General features: G+C 49.4%; 1 long non-coding RNA gene across 1 annotated transcript in view; it reads right to left on the reverse strand.

Moving 5' to 3' along the window:
- Positions 1–6,123: 6,123 nt before the first annotated feature.
- Positions 6,124–20,690, reverse strand: part of LOC140849440 (uncharacterized) — a 115,220-nt gene continuing 100,653 nt past the window's right edge. Inside the window, exon 3 of the long non-coding RNA XR_012131253.1 lies at positions 6,124–6,486. This is a non-coding gene — a long non-coding RNA (uncharacterized lncRNA). The remainder of the gene's footprint in view (positions 6,487–20,690) is intronic.

The following is a 20,690-nucleotide window of genomic DNA, read 5'->3' on the forward strand; positions in this document are numbered from 1 at the left end:
GACAGGCAGCTCATGGCCCCCCACTGCACAGGTCCTTCTAAGGCCCCAGGAGGAACCTCTGCCATGTCCTCTGGGCATACGTTTCTGAAAACTGCAAAAGTTCAATGACTCCATTGCATACGTTAGAGCCACGGAATGTTTCCAATCTTTGAGCCTGCTTGCCACACATGTGCTTATATCATCTGGATCTTTATCATTAGGTACACTTAGTTTTAGTTTGGAGAGCTCAGGCCAAGTGCTTCCGGAGTCAGCACTGGGGTGAGGCGAGTGAGGCCTCTCGGGTGCAGAACTGAAGGGGGCATTTGCAGGACCCTGCGAGTGACCACCTCCCAGGTGCACCCCACTCAGCCTCGCTCTGCCCTACTAGCTTCCCCGTGGAAGCCTTTCTGCTTCCATGGTCCTTGTTTGGATTATACTGAGAAACAGAGTCACCAACAGTGACATTTCTCATCATTTCTGATACTTTCTCTCCTTTGGTAGCTGCGTCCTAAGTCCACATTTATTAGAAGGGCCAGGACTTCATGAAGGAAAAGGGAAACAAGACCCCTTTTCATCTCTAAATGGCCACATTTAGCACATGTGTAATTGCAGCCTCCTTCAAATAAAGAAATCACTCAGTTTTCTCCAAGAAATCCCAAGAATCTTAATACCTCCATGTCAGCAGGCAATCTGAGTTAAAAAAAAAAAGAAAGTCAGTAGAAATTCAAAACTTCTATGTGAAGTTTTAGTTTGACTTGAAACATTTAATTTATTTAAAAATAGAAATGTAAATGTAATCTGTATGTTTTCCTCCTGCTGTCAGGAGCTCTCTCTTCGGCTCTGACTGACTCATTAACAAATTAACATGTTGTGATTGTGCTGTGAAAAGTTGCAACATAATTGTTACAGCCACAGTCCTGAGGCCCTGGAGTTGCGCTTCCCGAACTCTTTTATAGAGTACAAATTAGATGCTTTTCATATATGCTATCTAATTTTAATTAAAATTTGCCCTAAAGCTATCCTTAACAGCTTTGAAGTTGCTGGAATTTTGTCATCTTGGGGTGGTGAACATTTGCAGTTGATAATGTCAAAATCTGTACCCATGGAAACCAATTCCCGACTGCTGCTGCTTAGGACAAGCTCAAATCTACTGGAGTTCTGATTCCAACTTGCTTCAAGAATTATAGAGAAGGGGTGTTGCACTGTAGGCAAAGCTGAGATTTGGAGATTGTGACTGGGAGACATGATGAATTACTTGCAAAGGTCTCTGATTTAGGGGATGTCACAGCCTCTTTGAATGTTTTGTTTTTCTTCATCTATAAAATGAAGATCCTCATGTCCTGCATCCTACTGAGAGGCAGACACTTGAGAGCTTGACATTTGAAAAGAGGAAGAGAACCATCTTTCTGAAAGTAAAATTGCGCCTGACCTTAGTCCGTCCCATGACCAAGGCATGCTGGGAAGTTTGCTTTTTTTTTTTTTTAAGCAAGTGTGTTTTGGAAGTTATCTGGAAAAAGTAGGCCAGGCCTTAAGGTTCTTGAGGTAGTTACGGGGAAATGTTGGTAAACTAAGAAAATGTTGAGGTTCCCATGAAAATTTCATTGAGAATACCTTAGACATTTTTTTAGGAATATACTCCCCACTCCCACTTCCCCAGATCGATGAAGCAATTGGGAGGCAAGGTCATGGATGCTCCCCACCTGTTGGGATCCTGTAAGGCACCCCCAGGCAGAGGCCACACAGGTCAGCTCCACTGGAGGCTGAGCCTCCTCTTTGGATGGGGAATGCGCTGTGATAACAGTGCCCTTCTGGGGAGCCTTTAGAGGCATTTGCAGGGACCCCCGAGGGCATCAGATGAAAAGGTCTCTAAAAGCAGTGAACACTGTTATCTCATTGTGCGCACCATAAGGGCCTCTGCGGCCACAGCTGCATGCTGTAAATACAAGGGGAGATTGAGCCCCAAAGAGCTTCCTAGGGAGGTGACTGCTCACCCGGGCAACCAGGGGTTCCTCCAACCACTGGTCCTTGGCTCCCCAGGAGACATCAGATTCATTCACTGAACACAGTCCCCTGACCACCCCCACTGCTCCCGATATATTCTCTCCTGCGAGCCAGTCAGTTTCTGTGGCGAGCACCCATGGAACTCTGATTCCCCACTGGCTGTGAAGCATTCCATGGCCCACATACAAACACTGGGTCCTGCCTGCAAAGGCTTGGTCTCTGCTCAAGGACAGAAGCTACTCGGGACCGAGAGAGGCTTGTATGTAGGAGTGCGTGGGCAGGTGTGTGTGCACCAGTGTGTGGGGGACACAATCCACTCCTAGCCATTCACTTTCTCTGTCGATGGCTTCCATCCCGTAGTGGATGACATCATCTACCCACCATCCCTCTTTTGGGAAAACACCTCCATCCACGTGGTTTCAGCGGTGCCAACTCAAGTCCAGAATTGTAGCCATTCCAATCAGGCTCCAAAGCCCTGATGTCTGTGCCACCCCAGCCACCTCTTAGATTGTGACTTGGCTGTCCAAGGTCTCCCTTTCAGCAGCTTGGATCTTTCTCCTCTAGCAAGTGTGGGAGGCGAGCCCGGTCTCTGTGCATTCTGCTCACCTGAGCAGGCAACGTGAGCCCACCTCTTCCCTCCTCCCACAGCATCTGGGCTCCGGCTGGCCTCCTCCCCGCAGGCTGTGACAGCAGAGCCAGGAGCCTCTCTCACTGGCTTACTTACCCCCCAGTGGGGTTCAAGTCAAGTGGCTCTTGGCAGGATTGTTTCATGGTACCTACTGCAGGAAGGAGATGGACAAGAGTAGAAATCAGCACAGTTCTGTGGTCAGGGACTCCAAACCCATCCAGTGTGGTCCCTGATTCATGGCTCATGCAAAGCCGAATCACACTCAATAGCTGACACATACACACGATGAGATCTTTGCTTCTCTTTTGCAAGGGAACAGAAGTGAAGGACACTTTGGGAAAATTTCCAACATGCCAGTTATATGGGTTTCCTAGAAATGCCATAACAAGTCGCCACACCTTGGGTGCCGTAAAACAACAGAAATGAATTTCCTTACCGTTCTAATATCCTGAAACCTACAGCCCAGGGTGGTAGCAGGCCACACTCCTCCTAATGGCTCTAGGGGAGAGTCTGTTCCTTCCCAGCTTCTGGTCCTCTTTGGCTTGTGGCGGAGTCACTCCGACCTCTGCCCCCACGTCCACCTGGCTTCCTCTCTATGTTTCACTATGTGTCCTTTTCTGTCTCTTGTAAGAATATTTGCATTGGACTTACGGTCCCCAGTCACCCCTTACGATCTCCTCTTGATCTTAATCATATCTGCAAAGACCCCATTTCCAAATAAAGTTTTATTGGAACAGAACTCTGTCCATACATTGATATATTATCCACACCTACTTTCATGCTACAAAGGCAAGTGAGTTGAATGGTTGACACTGAGGCTGTGTGACCTGCTACTTAAAATATTTACTGCCTGAAACTTTCTGTAAAGGGACTCCTGATGCAGAAGAGCGAAGTAAAAAACAACCTCAACCCATTAGGTGTCAGAGGTTTTCTAGGGCAGAGATTGGGAATTAAGAAAATGCCTTAACAAATGTCCAGAGGCGTGGAGGTGCATCCCCAAAGGTGACGTTAGAAAAGGACAGGGTGCTTGGGTTAGCTACAGGTAAACAGAGGGGATGGGGAAGGCGGGCAGAGGAAGAGAGGTAAGAAACTGGGGCTCAAACTGTAGAAATGGCACAGGAGCTTTTTACAAGAAAATTCCTCTGTTTAAAGTTGCTCAATTTGCAGCTGAGTAAGCCTCCTGCTGACCCAGCGAGACAATCCACAGATCTGTGGATCTGGGTGTCTGGGGAGCCCCAGGAAAGCAGGGGGCATAGCCTTCCTCAGAACCCCAGTGAGACCTGGGGAGACAGGGACCCACATCCCCAAGAACAGTGGGCTCTGCCAACACATGCCTGAGAAATGATGTCCCCAGATACCTTGTCCACAGGCCCGGAGTTCTCCAGCCCTGGAGACTCCCTCCCCCTTTTCCCAGGCCCGGCTCCAGCCCTGGGGCCTGCTCCTGCCCACCCTAATCTCCCTGCCAGGCTTCCTTCAAATGCCCTGTACAGTCCTTTGGTCTCAGGGGTGCCATCAGCTCTGGGCCTGACTCCCCAAGCTGGGCCTGTTCCTGGAGGGATTCGCTCGCCCTGGCTGGTTTACCAGGGCGAGATTGGTGAAACGCTGGGCGCATCCTTGCTCATGGAGCTCAGACATCTCACCACGTGACTGGACTCCACTTCAAAGAAGGATGAGCGGTGGGGGCAGGAGAGAACCTGGGGCTTGGAGGCGGAAGGCTTGTGTCTGAGTTCTGGCTCTGCCACTGCTAGCTGGGTGTCCTTGAGCAAGTCACTGTACCTCTCTGAACTGTAGCTCATCCACTGTCCCTGGCTTTACAGTTTGTGTGTGGATCTAAAGGGAACATATGCAAACTGTGAAGTGCAACTCCCCCCATGGGGGGAGTGGGACTCTTAGGAGAGCTGGCAATTTGGGAAGGAGTGACAGGCGTGCTCAGGCCCATGCTGAGAGGTCCCCCTAAGGACGCTGGGGAATGAAGTACCCCCATCCCCAGGACTATCCTCTGCTCAGCCAGTAGGCCTGCTCTGTCTGGGCTCCCCTCCTTCCCTCTTGTCCATTTAATCCAAGAAGGAAGGACCATCGAAGCCAACTTGGGCTCAGATAGCCATTAGTAAAATTTCCAAAGGCAGAAGATTTTTGTTTTTAGCATTTTGAAACAATGCACATGAAATACTTTTACAATAAGGGAGAGAAAACACTAAAAAGACACCCGGAAAGTCATGTACTGCCTTAGCTAATTTTCCAGGCTAGGTCCTTCCCTCTTTCTTTCAAACGCCGTCTCCCCCAGATCTGCCCTGTGTGCTTGTATCACAGGACATGGATGCACATCATGAAAGTGAAATGTCACCTCCTCATAGAGACTTGGCCAAATTCCCAAATGCAGGGGTCCCCCATGTCCCCCTCAACACTCCGTAAATCTCTCGGCTGTATTTCCCCCAAAGCAGTGCTCATGAGGAGCTCCGGGGCTTCCGGGACACCACCCGTCTCCCCACTTGACCGTCTGCTCCACAGGACGGGGTCTTGGCTTGCCTTCTGGGTTTGTTTGCTCAGTACCCGGCCTGGTGCTTGGCACATAGGAGGGCTCCATAAGTATTTGTGGAATGAATGAGGAGCACACGGATGAGTGACAGCCACTCCCAGAGCAGAATGAGGGTGCCGCTGGCTCTGGGAGTGTCATAATTTCTCAGCTGCTCACACTGGTAACAGGCAACTTGCAATTTGTTCATTGCCTGTTAGATTGTTTTTGAGGTTTTGCATAAAGAGAACCTAATCTGTATGTTTCTGACTCATCTATACTTTTCCTCTCTCATCCATGGTTCTTGGGGGGCCGTTTCACGTCTGAAATGCCTATTAAAAGACAGCCTCTTAAGCTCTTTGTTTTCCTTTTCTGAGAACCAGGAAGTCCACCTTCACCAAAAGTGAGGTGTCATTGGCACCTAGGCTGCCAGGCAGCTGAGGGCGGGTGCCCTGGAGGGCCTCCCCTGATGGCCTCATGCCCCAGGCTGGCTGGGTGGTGCAGAGGGAGCAGAAGACACAGGCTAGCCAGGCAGGAAGGCCCTTCGAGGGCATGTGACCATCACACAGGAAGGCTGGCCAGGAGGTGGGCTGTCAGGGGTGTCCCCCAGTCAAGAGATAAATATTTCATAATGAGCATCTACAAGGAAGGGGGCAGGAGGCTGGCTGACCACCCCACCGCTCCCCTCCAACTTTCACATTCCTACCCTGTAATTAGCAGTGTCGACATTTGAATGACACACGTCTTAAAGGGCACTGCCAGCGCAGACATGTTGGCTCTTTGGAGCTATGCTGAGACTCGGTAATTATGCCTTCCCTCCCCTTCTCTCTCTGCATGCTTCACTCTAAATGGGCAAGTTTGCAGGAAGAAAGGACTGTTGGAAAAATCCCCACTGTTAACTGCCTTCCTTGAGTGCAGAAACGGAGGCCACTCACGACATTCCTTGTTTTATTTTGCATGGAATGGTGTGTGTCAGGCTATAGAACTTGCCAGAGATGGGGCCTCTGGATACGGCAGGTATAACCATCCTGTTGTGTGTTCCACCGAGTTGGGAGCCGTCAGTAATGATCCCTGACACTGATCCCAGGCTCACAGAGACCTGAATGAATTACGGGCTCTAAACTGACACCTCTTCAGGATATAAACTAAACCTGTGGTTTAAGTGCGTCTTCTCATTTATTCTTCTCATAACCTTATGAGATGGGCACAATTATTATCTTTGCTTCACAGCTGAGAATACTGAGGCTGCTAGGAATTGCTAGGCTTGGGAGCTCTCTGTAAGAAGACAGAATGGAAAATCCAGTTTCTTCCTGACAGTTGTCTGATGCAGCTATTCCTAGACGCTGGAGTTTCACTCCAGTAAAATCTGAAAAAAAATAAAGAAAGAGTGGGTTAACATAGGATTGCCAATTCTTGATTTTGCCAGGTTTAAGTATTTATGGAGAAAAAAAATGTTGCCATCTGCCAGCAGCATCATTTCATAAACTTCATTTTTGCACATACAAATAGGAAGGAAAATCTCCAAAAAAAAAAAAAAAAAAACTTCTTTGCATCGATCACCTTTCACTCTATAAAAAAAAATCGCTCAGGTATCCTTTTTTCCCTTTCTCTCTCTCATTTGCCAAGGGCTAGAAAATTCCATCCCAGGCTCACCCTAGTTTGAAGGCTTGCATTCAGGATTGCTGACCTTCATTAGTGGCTCCCAGCCAGGAGTAGACCTGGGTGGCGATTTTTCCCCCAAGGGGACATTTGATGATGCTTAGGGACATTTAAAAAATTTCCCAACCTCGAGGGAGGGAGGCTGCTGCTGGCATTACTGGGCAGAGGCCTGTTTGCCGGTCACAGCCTACAATGCCCAGCATGGCTCCCAGCACAGAGAAGTCTTGGGCCCACATGTCAGTAGCCCGGAGTGGAGCAACCCTGGTATGCAGACGTCTAATGGGTGGCTGGTGGGGTGCACATCACTACTCTATGCGTGCACTGGAGGGACAGTGACGTCTGTGGTTGGAGAAAGACAAGTGTGCTCTGCCCCATGCACCCCCAGCACATCAACTTCCTGTTGGGTGAATTACTTTCCAGTCATTAGGGAAAGCTCACTAACAGCCTGGCAACATGAACTCGGAACAAGAGTTTTCTGGGGTTGATTTTATTTCTTCTTGCCAGTTCGGACTCTCCTTTGGGCCAGCCAGCCCTGCCTCCCTGGTCTGATGGTCTCTGAGATGTGGGCCTGAGCAGCTGTCCAGAGCTGTGCCGAGTTATTTCAGTCTGCGACGTCGGGTACTGTGTACATGTCCCACAAAGGAGATCAAACAGATCTGCAAACCGTGGTTGTGATGGGAGCTAATTAGCATTTCATAACATTCGGAAGGGGGGAAGAAACAATGACACTTCAGAGCAAGTAAAATGCATTTGCAAATTTAATATTTTTCTGATGAGTTAATATCTCTAATCACTACCTCCCTCCTTGTGTAATTTATTCCTTCAACAACTGTCAAGTTCTACACTCTGTGCAAGGCGCTGTTTACTGGGAATTCACCGGTTAAAAGTTACGGGGACGTCTGGATCTGGGCTGTCCCTGATGGCAGTACACAGCCAAATTGGGCCTATTGCCTACTTTTGGACAATTCACAAACTAAGCAATGGTTTCCCAGTGTTAAATGGCCTGGGGGAAAAAGTCAAAAGAACAGTATTTTGTGACATCTGAAAATTACATGAAATCCAAATTTCCATGTCCATAAATAAAGTTTTATTAGAACAGAGGCACACTTGATTATTTATGTTTTGTCCATGGCTGTTTTTGTGCCACAATGGCAGAATTGAGTAGTTGTGACAGAAACCATATGAAAAGCCCTACAAAATCTACAATACTTATCCTGGGTCTTTTACAAAAAAGAGTTTGCAGACCTCTGGTTTAGAGAAAGACACTCAAGTAAACCATGCAATTATAATTCTAAGAGACAACATCTAAATTAGAAAAAGTAGGTACTTCCATGGAAATCTACAGGAGGGGGAACCAACTGCACCTGGAGGTCAGGAGGGAGGGCTTCCTGGAGGAAGTGGTATGGATGTAGAGATGAGAAAGGTGGATAAGGGCATCCCCAGACCTCAGGGCCCCACAAGGTCAGTTTTCTTTTTGCATTTGCTCAACACACCTCTCCCTACACCCCACCCCAAAGGGCATCTTCATTCAGGTGAGGAAAGAGGAAAACTTTGTGTTGACTCTTCAGTCATTTCCCCGAATCCATGCCTTTCTCACTGGAGGTTTTCCTTTCCTCCTGAAGGCTGTTAGGAAAATGAGTCTAGGTTCAACCAAGCCTCTTCCAAAGGTTTTCTTTCCACATCCATTGAGGTAACAGCCCTAAGACTCATGTTCGTTCTGAACTCACTGTGATTTCTAGGAAGCAGCCTGGAATTTGTCTGTCTCTGGTCCAGAGGCAAGAACTTCTTAAGAGTTACAATGTCTACCACTTTACTTGTTTTCGAGATAGGTAGAGGTTGGCAGCATAGGGTCTTTGTCTTCCTGGAGAAGCTGATCCTTGACCTCTGAGCAGCAGTGAGTGGGCATTACGCATCTGATGAACGGTACCCCTAGAGTCTGCTCTGGTTTATGCAGATTAAAGAGCTGGTCTGCCGTCGGACAACCGTCTCATGTCGCTGGGACCTCTGGTGTCAGACTGGCCTGGGTTCAATGCCAGCTCTCCCTTTTCTTCGCTCTGTGTTATGTCACTCAAACATGCCACTAAATCTGTTCTGAAACTCTGATCGATAGACAAAACTGAGATAATAATAGCATCTTCCTCATTAGTTACAGCGAGAATGAAGTGAGAAAATGGACTGAAAAGGCTTAGCCTAGTGCTTCTCTCAGAAAGCCCTGGTGAATGCTCGCTGGTATAATGGTCAGCTGGCAAGTGTTACAGAAAGCACCCGGTCAGAGCTGATGGCCCCCCACCCCTGCTGCCACAGGAGGAAAGAGGAATATGTGCATGTATCTGCTGACACAGACATAAAGTATCTTTGAAAGGATACCATAAACTGTTAATAGAGATGGCCTCTGAGAAGGGGAACCCGTTAGCTGGGATGCAGGGGACAATGGAGGGTTTTTTTTCTCTAGCACCTTTGAACACTGAGTCATATGAAAACTATTCAGAAATGGTAACAAGGTGCCCTATTCATGAAAAGGATTTGAAGAGATTAGGGATGGGGTCACACAGCATTTGGCTTGGGGTAAGGGACAGTGGGGAACATGAGAATTACAAATAGATCAGAGAAAAAGGTCCAAGTGAGAGAGATCAGGTGCGGCTTTGATACAAACATCTGTCCCTGCGACGTGGCAATTCATGGGAGCAGAACTCAGCCCAGTAAACACCCACCAGGCTCTGCAGTGACCTGCTAGAGAGCGGCAGGTGAGGGCAGGGGCTTCCTGGGGACATCTGGGGGGATCATTCCCACAGCCCAGCGAGAAACATCTTGAATGCATTCAGAGACAAACCCACACTTTTGGAAAATTGCTTTTGACATACATTCACTTGTTTGGGCTTTAGCTGAGCCCCCACTCTATGTGCTCCGTGGCCTTTGACACGAATTTGCCAACAAAGGTTGCACCAAGTCAAAATGGCATTCCAGAAGATTCTTTTTCAGCAGCAGGTACTCACTGACCTAGATGTTTTCTCACATGTCAAAGCCCTGAAAAAGAGATGCTAAAATTGACCAGAATGACTTGATTGGGGGGGGGGAGGCATTTTTTTTAAGTGATCAAGGATTCAAATCAGAAAACAAGAACAAAGAAAAGCATGGGGGAAGCACAGACTCAAAGAGAAACATTCACTTTTGTAAAAATAATAATTTTTTTTACCCTTATGAAAATAAACACTCTTATACACGATTGTATGGGAATAAAACTAAGCCATGTGCAACTCAGATTAACCATAACTTGACTGAAAGAGTTTTAAGTGGAAGCAGAGGAGTATAATAACAAGATGATGGGTTTACGCGTTCATTTTTTACACTCTTGGCAACGGGGAAAAACTGAATTGGAACACTTACTGATAAACGCGGATTTTCATCGATGAGGTCTTTTAGATGGCGTCATATTGGAGAAGTCTACTCACTATTTTAATGTGCATGACAACTTTTTTTGAGCTGTAGAATCACTCTCAGTTCTTTGCTCCCACATTCCCAATGTTATCTAATTGTCCGTGATTTACTTACAATGGCTAAAAATACATCTATTATACATAAAATTGAAAAAAGAGAAGAAAAAAATCAAGAAGGAAGAAAACAGAAAATTCTCGTTGAGAGCACCAAAGGGACAGGTATTCTCTGAAATGGAACAGCACGGTGGGTGAGAGCTGGGGCTCAGACAGACCTGGGTGCCAACTGTGGATCTTCCTTTTCTGTGCTGTGTCACTCTGGGCAGGTGACCTCACCTCTCTGAGCTTCACTCTTGGCAAAATAACAGTAGCTACATCATGAATTGTTTGAGGATGAAATGAGATGTTTGCTGTTTCTTTGATTGAATCCAGGTATTATTTTTAGACATTTACCTTTTCTTCCCCCTTATTCTCTTGATGCACCCCCCACCCTCACCCCACCTCCTCTGAGCTCCTTTGTCCCCGAGGACTGTGGTAGGGAGGAGAGAAGAAGGGGTCTACAAACCTTTCCGGCTTTTGTTTTCCAAAGGCAAAGGAGAATTTAGAGAGATCACAGAGTAGTAAAAATAATAATAAAGGAGAGGAGGATTTGTGGACAGAGACAAATTTTGGGGGAGAAGACTCAGCCCCAAGCCCAGGCTGAGTGCGGCTGGAGCCTGAGGGGACCCACACTGAGGCATGGGGGGCAGGCGGAGCCATCAGCATCCTTGCAAAAATCCTCCTTCCCAAGAGAGTCATGAAAGCAGGAGAAACCAGAGCTGAAGGATGCCCTGCAGACAGGGATGCTGATGTCTCTATGGCAACTGGCGAGCATGAATCATGGAGGACTGTGGGTCCCTTTTCCCCCATGCCCTTGAACCAGGGTAGTTACCTGTGATGGGGATCCCAGGGAAGACCGTGTGTCCTACCTGCCGGCCCTGACGATGGGCACTCCGAGTGGTAACAGAGGTTGAATTAAAGACTAAAGTAGTGGTCACCCAACTGTGAACTAAAACACCTGCCTCCTCCATCATTATCCCCGCGCTCACCCACAAGCAGAGCACCTCCTGATGTCGCTGCACAGCCACTACAGGCTGGGATGGGGCCTCTGCCCTGGGGAGGCTCAGGGCCTGGTGCCAAGCCCCCAACCCTCGCTGTGCTTCCCAAACACCTGGGGAGCATTTGAAAGACAGACGCCCAGGCCCTGCCCTAGGAGATTCTAATTGTGCTGATGGTCGGTAGGGTCTGGACAGCGGTTCAGTTCGAAAACCCCCCTGGGCAGTCTACTGTGCAGCTGGGGTCAGACCCACTGGGCTTGTGCGAGAGAGGCAGATTCAGAGTGATAGGACGGGCGTATGGGCTGCAGCAGTGGGGCTCACCCGGGGGTGAGGGGGAAGGCATTTTCCAGGAGAGCCCCTGGCTTAGCAATAAAAGATGAATAGAAATTAAGCAGAGAAGATGGTGGTAAATGACTTCCATTCCAAGCAAGGGGACAGAAGGAGAAAAGACAGATGTGAATGAGATCATTCGATGTGGTGCCATCCACTCTAAGGCTTCTGGGGGGCTGGGGGCTAAGGGTGAAGCAGGGGTCTGCAGAAGAGGAAACCAGGCTGTCAGGAGTGAGCCTGTTGCTGTCCTGTCCCCTGTGTGTCCCCCAAGTAGCCAAGATCCTATCCAGCAGGCTTTGATTCATTCCAAGGAGGGCAGTCACAGAAAATTCCAGTTCTAGAAAGATCTCTCTTGCTTCAGAGGCAGAGACTAGAGCAGCCTGTGTGTAGCTAGAGATGGATTCACAGATGTGGGTGAGGGGCTGCCTGAGCCTTAACTCCTGCCAAAAAAAAAAAAGTTTTGTTTCTGAAATTTGGGGATACACCTGCTGGGAGGGGCTTCAAAAAAACTTAGCCCCTGAACGCCCACAGTGGAGGATTATTTGGCTTCGTGGAGGGTTTTCATCACCGGCTCTCATTCCCGCAGCTGTTTCTGCTTTCAGACCCAGCAGGGATGTAGGGAGGGACTGATTTTCCCATCTCTCCTTGGGGGCAGGTGTCAAGCGGGCTAAGCCTCCGGAGTTCAGCTGTGCATCTCAGGGTGATGGATTCGAGATTACGGGGCCCCCCTGGACCAGGCCCTCATTGCTCAGGGACCAAGGAGCATGACGGCAGGGGGGTTCGACCCATTCCCACTTCCCGAGAACATGACAACCTTGAAACTTCAGTTGCATCAGAGATTTTTGTTGACCTCTTCCTGCCCAGCCCCCATGGGAGAGAGAAACAGTAAGGCTGCCCTGGGTCTCCTCTGGGCCAGGCAACTCTCCCCCAGCTGCGCTTCAAGGACTGGGGAGCAAATCTGCAGGAGAGGGGCCATTGCCACAATTGCTGGAGCTGCCCTCCACCAGCACCCCCATCAGTTCAGCGACCCCGCCACCCCCCACCAACCTAGGACCTGGGCTCTGGGATGAAAGTCATTCAGGAAAGAGGAACGGAGCCCCAGAGCAGCCACACAGGTCCTCCAAGGTCACAGAGGAAAAGGTGGCCCCAGCATTCAGAAGCAGAGCCCATACTCTGCACCCCGACTCAGCCCTTTCTCTCCTGCTCCTCCACAGACTTCAGCGGGCCGGGCTTCTTGGTCAGCAGCACAAACAGACCCCACAGCTTGCTCTTTCTCTGAACGTTAAGGAAGGATTCAGCTGGTGAGCTTTCCGCCACCCCCTCGCCTCCGCAGCTGATTTTAATGGCTTTTGACAGTTATTTGTATAATTTGAGTTATGTGGCATCACAAAGATCTTTCTCCCGGGGAAGATTACATAAAACTGTTTTGACAGCTCTCACCAAAGGGGCAACATTTAATATATAACAGTTCATAAAACAAACCTGGGATCCAAGAATACTTTTTGCTGTTAGTCATGATGATATCACCTTCAGGTCCAAGGGGGTGGGGGGGGAAGCAGAAAATCTCCTTTATGCTGTGACATCTCTGAGAGCAACTCACGTCGTTGAACTGCTCTGCTTTTGTGTGAAGGTAAGAGTCCCCTCTGTTGTGCGCTTGTAATTAGAAACTTTTGGATATGAATGCCCCCTTTTTGAAAGATGAATTTAAGGAGTCCTGAATGACTCCAAGCCTCTGAACTTTTTCTTTTTTCTCTCTTCTACAGTTGAGGAGGAATTGCTAAATCTCTAAATCAATCAGCTATCTCCTTTGAAATCCTATTTGAAAATCCACATTTGCCCTGAGGCCAGTCACTCCCATTTCGTTCCTCCCTCAGTGCCTGGGTACTTTGTTTTAACTCTGCCACACTGTTACTTCATGTCAGGGAGCATTTTCAAGCAGAATTTCTGTAAAAGGAGTTTTGAGAGAGAAATTTGGACCTAGACCCTTCTGGAAGAGGGTTGGGGAAAGGGACCTGTGGTCGAAAAAGCCAGGTTTATGCTATTTATTAAACAAATGTTGCTATTTCTCAAATCTCCCTCGTACCACCAGCCCCAAAACCTCATGCACAAAAAAAAAATTTCCAAAATAGAAGGCGCTTTATTCTCAAGGGACTGTGAGCTTTCCACACATTCTGCAAGCTCACCGTAAAGGCAGTTAACTAATTACTAGAAGTCCAAGAGCCAAAGGAAAAGTATCTGGGGAAGACCTGTCCTCAGGTTCATGTTTAATACCTCAGAACAACCTAGAACATGGCCCTTTCCTGGCGGTCCTGTGTGCCGAGGCTGTACTGTTCTTTGGAAGTCACACTTTTCCAAACCCTGAAAAGTACAGCCTGTACCTAACAGAGCTGAGAAACAGTGCTTTTTGCCGAGGGGGTAGGGTTAGGGGTTGGTGGGTAGGAGGGATCCTGTTCTGTTGAAAACAATGATTAGTTTCCTAAATCTGACCAGTAGGGAATATGAGAAATAGGGAATTTTCTGTATGGTCTTGTAATCATTGTGAAGTTTCCATTGAGTCAGAATACAATATAGATGGGGCTTTATGTGAGGAAAAACTCGGGAATTCCCCTGTTTTTGCTCCCAGCCTCCCTCCCCCAACATTGAATGTCATAAACACTTGCTCACTAAAGCAATAGATTTGTTTTGTTTTGGTTTTCAAAGGAGAGGACAATGTTCAAATGGTCTGGCCATGGTCCTAGGGAGTATATTAAAGGCGGAAGCTGAAAAGACCTGATGGGGTGAATACGAGCAATGTTTTGATTCTCATCCATTCATTTACTTAAGAAATGTGCATTAACATGGTGTGGGGGGTTCACGGGGAAGACAGTGTAGCACAGAGAAGGCAAATTGTGACTCTGTGGCATCTGACTGCACTGATGGACAGTGACTGCAATGGGGCATGGGGGGGACTCGATAATATGGGTGAGTGTAGTAACTGCATTGTTTTTCACGTGAAACCTCCATAAGAGTGTATATCAATAATACCTTAATTTTAAAAAATGTGTATTAAACCCCTCCTGGGTGCCAAGATCTAAATTTGAAAGACACAATCTTTCGCTGCAAAAGAAATCTCTGGTATCTTTGAGTTTTCATTTGAGACAGTAACAGTGAACACATATATACATAGTATTAGGGAGTGATCCGTGCTCAATAAATAGAAATGTGGTGGTAAAAGAGAGGGATCTCGGGGGGCTGCTTGGATTGGCCTGTGAGGGAAGACGTCTCCAGGGTGACTTCTAAGGAGAGGCGAGGAGGTGAGGGAGGGAGCCCTGCTTTCACCTGGGGCGAGAGCTCCAGGCAGGGGCCCTGGGCTGGGAGTGTGCCTGCCCGGCTGGAGGAGAAGGCCAGGGGGCCTGGGCAGAGTGAGGGGGGAAGAGCAGTGGGGGGCTCGGGTCCCCCTGGCTTCAGTCCCCAGTTCAATCCAGCACTGATCTAGGTGCTGTACGGGGGTGTTGTGAATGTGCTTAATGTCCATAATCAGGTGACTTTAGTAAGGGAGACGATCCTCAGTAATATGGTGAGCCTGGTCCAGTCAGTTGAAAGGCTTTAGGAGCCCAGTACGGTTCCCTGGTGAAGGAGAAATTCTGCCCATGGACTGCAGCCTCGGCCTGTGCCCAAGAGTTCCAGCCCTTCCCGACAGGTTGCCCCACGGATTCCAGATCTGCCCAGCTAGCTCCTGTCATCTATGCCGACTCCTTGCAACAGACCCCTTAGTATATACACCCGCTGGTTCTCTTTCTCGGCTAGAGCCCTGCCTGAGCACCAGCCCAGTTAGCACGGTCACTCTCAGGCCCAGGCCCGTGAGACACCCGGACACACCTCCCCTACCCCCACCCCCACTTAGATGCCTGGAGACTTTGGCCCAAGGTTGCCATTGCCTGTTTCCTGACACTTTTTCTTAAGGCTACAGGTACTTGCTCAGGCTGTTCTCTGCCCAACTAACCTTGACTCTCCCACTGCTGACCTCTTGCTGCCCTTGGGCTGCCCCAGACAGACCTGGACCCAGGACCCCACCTGCTGGCCCAGGACACGTCATTCTCACCCAGCTACTGGGGTACTGCTGTTTCTGTTTGCCCCTCTGAATTCTAGCCCTAGAAGCTTCTGCCTCAACCCTTGTTCTGATCTGGAAGCCCTTTTGAGGATAGCTTTCCCAATCGGTCCCACATAACATCACCCAGCAGGCCATGTTCATCACAGAATGCTCCGAATGTGACTGCTGACCTGAATTACCAGGATGGCATCTCCTGAGCTGCCTACTTCCCACCAAACCTGCCACCCCCGCCAGGGTTGATGCATGTAAATTCTTTTATACTGGCTGTTAATCCCAACAGCCAGGAAGAGTATCTTCAAAGCAGCTGTGGGTAAAATTGTAACACTTCCAGAATATCTTGCCTGGCTTTAGTACATCTGCATATCAGCAGGCACTCAAGGGTGGAGAGAAGTGTGGCTTTAGTGCATTTGCATCATTCCTCAGGGGTGGAGAGAAGTTCATCTCCATATCAATGGGTAATGACCTGGGCAAGGAGAGGTGAGGGGAGGGTCGGCTTTGCTTCTGCTGGAGCAGGAAAGAGAGACAGCCTGGGACTGCAGTTTGTAAGCAATAAACGGATTTTAAACTTTATTTCTCCCTTGGACTGATTTCAGTTTTTAGAGAGATTTTGCCCCAGGATTTCCTCTCCCCAGACTTACAGCAGCCCACAAGGCCCACACCATGATTTTAAAGATGCTCCAGGTACCTCGTCCTTCATGATGAGGGCTTCCAGCCCAGAGCAGTCTTTTGCTCTTTGGTGCCTATAGATAGCTGTTCCCACTGCCCGTTGCCAAGTCAGCCCTGGGAGCCCTTCTGTTGTTGGCATCTGTTTGCCTGGGGGCCAGCCTGGGTGCTGATGTGACAGAGCTCCACAAAGCAGCACAGCACTTCTTCAGCTCAGCAAGTGCCCCGGGCCAAGCAGAGGTGTGTGTGCCTGAAAGGGAGTGCCCCAGGCCCTCTGCCACCCCCTGCAGTGCCAAGAGAGCTGGGCACAGCAGCAGCAGAGAAAGCGCTCAGAAAGTGCTGAGATGACACACCTCACACCCTAGTTCTGACACTAATCCTGCCCGGAGAGAAAAGCAGTGTGTTTCCTCCCCATCTCAGCGGCAGCCATCTTTGTATCCGCCTGGCTGTCAGGGCCCAAAGCAAGGGAAGAAGAGAAAGGGATCTCAGTGGACCTCAGGCACAGAGAGGCCAGGCTGTGCATGGTAGCTGGAGAGGGGCTGCATGATCTTCAAGGGGAGATGGAGTCCCAGATGACTTTCCTTACCAAGGAAATCTCCTAGCGTCAGTGTTGGAAATGATGAAGGCCATCGTTGCTGACCCCATAATCCCAGACCACTAAAAACCGCCTTCCCATTGCACAGATGGGGAAAGTGACACTCTGGTTGAAGAACCATCTTGCCCACTGGGGAACAGAAGCAAACCAGAGCTTGGACCTAGAACCTCCAGCCTCAGTATCAGGTTTAGAGATGCGAAGGAAGAGGACACGTCAAAACCAATGCCTGGGTCTCACTCACTCTGCTCTTGACTTTAGCAGCTCAAGACCCTTCCCCTGCCTCTCAGGCCCCAGGCCCACTGCAGAGGGGGAAAGGGACAGGAAAGGAGAAGGGCGGCATGGGGCACCAGGATTGCCATCTTACCAAACGGGAGTGGTCGGGGCCCCGTCAGCACAGGGAAGAGCAACAAGCTAGATGTGTATACAGGCTGCGGCAGTGGCGTTTGTCAGGCAAGGACACCACCACACTGGCAGGAAGGGAGAGGTTTGGAGCCTCATGTCCACAAGCCAGGGCGCATCCAGCATCCACGCGCATGTGCCTGCTGATCAATGCACAGCGCATGTGTCTGTTGTTTAAAGCCATGGCAGAAGCCACTGAAAGGGCTGTTAGGTCATTTTAGGTCGTTGTCCCTGAGTGGGGGAGGGGGAAGGAGGAAGGGGAATTTGCTTTTGTCGTAAGTGCCCCGGCATATTTGATGTTTTTTTAAACTTGACTTTCTTGGCGGGGTGGGGGTTTGAAAACTGAATCTAAGGAAGCTCTCAATCCGTGGAGATGAGGGCTTGCAGGACACCAGGAGCTGAGGTGTCATCCTGTTCTCCAAGCAGTAAACCTCAGATGGTCTGGTTGGAGTGCAGTCTGTGGTTCAGCAGGTCCAAGGGAACTCGAGGTTCTGCATTTCTAACAAGTTCTGCAGTAATGATAAGGCTGCTGGTCTTGGGACCACAGCTGGAGAAGTGGGGATCTAGGGTCAGGAGAAACCCGAGAAGTGTAGTTATTGTGGGCTTGGACTCAGGAAGGAGGCAGGCTTGGTTTCGAATCCCATCTTTACCCCAAACGGTGTGGCGCCGGGTCTGCTGCTTAACCTTGCCGTGCTCTCACTGGCTCCAGCGGCGTGCCCTCGCTCCGTTTGGGTGAGGATCCGAGGAGAGGATGCTCTAAAGAGCCTAGCGCAGTCACTCGCACCGAGCGAATGTGCTATAAAGGTAGCCATACTCTTGTCCTTTGAAATGAAGGTAAAATGGCTTTGAAAGTTCCAGAGCAGTTTTGTGGAAATGATTTGGGCTCAGAATCGAGTGGTCATGGATGCGAGTCCCAGATAAAACAAAAACAAGACCTCACAGCATTTCAGGAACGTTGCTGGTTCTGTGATGTACAGTCACACGGGATGACTGCACAAACGTGATCTTGTGTTTCCACATGCCACGCTGAGCCGCCAACCGCTCTTCTCTTCGCCACTGTGCACACCAGGGGTGTGCGTGTAGAGGTTCGCCACCCTGAGGTTTGGATTGGCAATTCTGGGGCCCCTGGTTTAAAGGCGTGTTTGTTTAGTGTTACTGTCTCGGGTCGCTTCCCTTCAAAGGCAACCTCAACATAACCAACGGTAAACTTACCCACACGTGTCTGCACATGAAATAGGACTCTGCCTCCCTGCTCTCTGGGGAAAACCAAACAGAACTGGGGTGGGTGCTGCCTTCTGCCAGGTTTGCTCTCCCAAGTGAGTCACATTAAGTGCATGTCATCCACACTCTTCTGTCGCAGCCAGGGACCAGAGCTCAGAGGCACTTGTGGGGTAGTTTCCTCTAATGAATCCCGCCACCATCTGGATGGTTGGGAGCAACTGACTTCGGTCAATGTCTATTTGATTCTCTTCTCAGTATCATCTCACTGGATGGCCAGTGCTTCTCAACCGGGGTGATTTTGTCCCCCGGGGGATGTCAGGCAGTGTCTGGAGACATTTTTGGTCATCACGACTGGGGGAGGTGTGACTGGCCTCTGGTGCGTAGAGGCCAGAGATGCTGCTGCTGCTATGAACCTCAAAGTCGTTGTGACTTGAAGAACTCATCTTAGACTGAATAACTCATCGGTGTCACTTCCTGGCTCTCCAGTCCCTCTGTGCACTTTAACTTGAGTGTCCATTTTAACTCCGACAAGCCACTTGGAGCAAATGGACCTGAATTCTAATCTCATCTTGGCACCTTATTAGCTGTATGACTTTGGGCAGGTCCCTTAGCCTCTCTGGGCCTCAGTTTCCTCATCAAAAAGTGGGGAAAACTGTGGCCTACCCGTGTTAGTCCATTCATGCTGCTGTAACAAAAAGGCCACTCATCAACAACTTCTCTCTCATAGTTCTAGAGGCTGGAGGTCCGAGCCCAGGGAGGGCCCTCTTCCTGGCCCACAGCCACACCTTTGCACTGTGTTCCGGCACGGCGGCCGCTCTGTGAGCTGGGGAGGTCAGCGAGCCCTGTGGGGTCTCGTGTAACAGAGTACTGACCCCATTCAGGAGGCTCCACCGTCACAACCCAAGCACCTCCCAAAGGCCTCACCTCCAAACAGGATCGCCTTGGGGGTTAGGATTATTACAACACCTGAATTTTAGACAAACATTCAGACCACATCATGGCCTTATGGGGCTGTCAAGGTTGAAATGATGAACCTAAACCTCTCCTCATAGTGCCAGCGTGGAGAACGTGCTCAGCAAATTTTACATGTTACTATTAACATTCTTTTGCTGTGGCGCTTGGAGCATAGTAAATGCTTAAGAAATAATCAGTGTCATAACAATAACCTTTATTGACTGAACGGTTTTCCAGACACTAAGTGCTTTCAGGCACATTTTTCTTGCTTACCCCTTGCAGCAATGCTATGAGAAGGACACTCTTATTCTTTGTATAATATGAAAAAAAGAGGCTCAGAGAGGTAAAGCATAGCTCCCCAGGAATTGAGTTATGGGTCTGTCTGATCCCAAGTCCCTGTGGTGACCACATGGTGGGTGATTCTGACACTGGGGTGCTGGTGAGTTTCTTCCTCCCGTGTTTGTCACTCCTCACCCAGTCCAGCCCCTTCCTCACTGAATCGGGGCCCCCTTGGCAGATGCACCTCAGAAGGGAAGGGACACTTTCCTCAGTGGAGGCCAAGCTGAGGCTTGGGAAACTAGAGACCATCCCAAACCCAGGAGCCCACGGCAGGGCTGTTCTCCCTGAGGTCTGCCCAGGGGCTGCCACAGCCCCGCCCAGCTGTTTTAAGGCCCTGCGCTTCCCCGTCAGTGGCTTCTCCACTCCTGAAGCTGGAAAGGCCGATGGTTCTCTTGGTTCTGAGCGACAGACCCACGCTCAGCCTACGGGGTGAGCAGCGTGGGAGACAGGGGGCCTGGCTGCAGAACGGAGAGATCTCACCACCAGGTGGCACGATTGAGGCGCTCTGAGTTCGTTTTTCTCTTGGGCCTTGACGGCAGTGCCTCTGTTTATTAAACCCCAGCCACACACAACATCCAAGCACCTGGTGTGTGTTTCATGACCTGTGGAGACCATATTGCGCTATGTTTTTGAAAGAATTCTTTTGTGTTTCTAAAACGTATCATTGCTTCTTCCTCTGCCAAGCTGGTGGCTACCCCACAGCCCCACTCATCCAGGGACTGGTATAGAGTAAAATGTTCAAATATATTCGCTCAGTGAATAAATGGACAAGTTGGGAATGAGTCCAAAAGT

The sequence above is a fragment of the Manis javanica genome, chromosome 5 (assembly GCF_040802235.1).
Source record: "Manis javanica isolate MJ-LG chromosome 5, MJ_LKY, whole genome shotgun sequence".
NCBI lineage: Eukaryota > Metazoa > Chordata > Mammalia > Pholidota > Manidae > Manis > Manis javanica.